At 45.9% G+C, this 906-nt stretch overlaps 2 protein-coding genes and 1 long non-coding RNA gene across 6 annotated transcripts in view; 1 reads left to right on the top strand and 2 right to left on the bottom strand.

Annotated features, from left to right (window-relative positions):
• LOC104989974 (neuroendocrine secretory protein 55) overlaps positions 1-906 on the bottom strand; it is a 57,778-nt gene that overhangs the window by 23,251 nt on the left and 33,621 nt on the right. The gene's annotated exons all lie outside the window — the stretch shown is intronic.
• LOC104989972 (guanine nucleotide-binding protein G(s) subunit alpha isoforms short) overlaps positions 1-906 on the bottom strand; it is a 66,963-nt gene that overhangs the window by 33,336 nt on the left and 32,721 nt on the right. The window lies entirely within an intron of this gene.
• The window catches only part of LOC104989973, a 3,537-nt gene continuing 2,631 nt past the window's right edge, over positions 1-906 (top strand). The window contains exon 1 of the long non-coding RNA XR_825446.1: positions 1-114. This is a non-coding gene — a long non-coding RNA (uncharacterized LOC104989973). The remainder of the gene's footprint in view (positions 115-906) is intronic.

The raw sequence follows: 906 nt of genomic DNA, 5'->3' as shown, positions 1-906 counted from the left end.
GTCACAGCCACTGCAGTGCCCAGGGCCCTCTCTGGCAATCTCAGCTCCTCTCATTTTGTGAAGACGTCACCAGCCTGTGAGCTATCAGAGAACTTTCTGAAAAGGACATTTCAGGTGAGCAATGCAGTAACATTGGGGGGGGGGCAGAAAAAGGAAAGAAAGGAGATTAAAAAGAAAAGAAAAAAAAAGAAGGCAGAGTAAGCCAAGGCCCTGAGTAGTTCTGAGCTGCACCTTTGGAAAACCATGTGTGGAAGCCATGACATATATTCAAACACTTATCATGTGAGGAATTCATAATATTCAATCCTAGCCTTCAACTACCTAGATATTAAGGAAACATGTCAGGCGCTTTCACAATTAGCTTAATTTCCTTTTCCTAAATATCAGGTATCTTGGAAAGGCCCCTTCTGAGTTTCACTGGGGAGCTTAATTGGAAGGTTCCGGGTTTCTAGAAGGGTATGCTAATATGTGGCAAGTCAAAATGGCAATCCAGGCCTCCCTCGATTGAATCATTAGTTGTTAATGCACCTCTGAGTAACTCCAAGCTCAGGTGTGAAACTAGCCCAAGTGTCACTACAGCACAGCTTCTTCCCTGGGCTGCAGCAAAGGATGGTGGGGCTGTTTATGTAACACACCAGCAAAAAGCTTGTTTTTGCGGCATCATTATTTGCCGGCCTAGTCTCCTGCCTCCTTGCTCCTTTCTCCCTCCCCACCCCCGACTTTTCTTTTTTCTTTTTAGAGAAAGCAAAGCAGCTGTATAGTACTCGAATCTTTTACTTCCTGACTATTCTGTGTGTCAGAGAAGTGGACGCTGGAGAAAAACATGGGGCTTGTTATTACCGGCCTGAGCCGGAATGAGTCAGGCACCTGAAGCTGCGATGTGGACCTGACTCTGCCACTTGGATG

The sequence above is a fragment of the Bison bison genome, unplaced genomic scaffold, assembly GCF_000754665.1.
Source record: "Bison bison bison isolate TAMUID 2011002044 unplaced genomic scaffold, Bison_UMD1.0 scf7180017864167, whole genome shotgun sequence".
Classification (NCBI taxonomy): Eukaryota; Metazoa; Chordata; class Mammalia; order Artiodactyla; family Bovidae; genus Bison; species Bison bison.
This window is presented reverse-complemented; position numbering and strand designations above follow the sequence as displayed.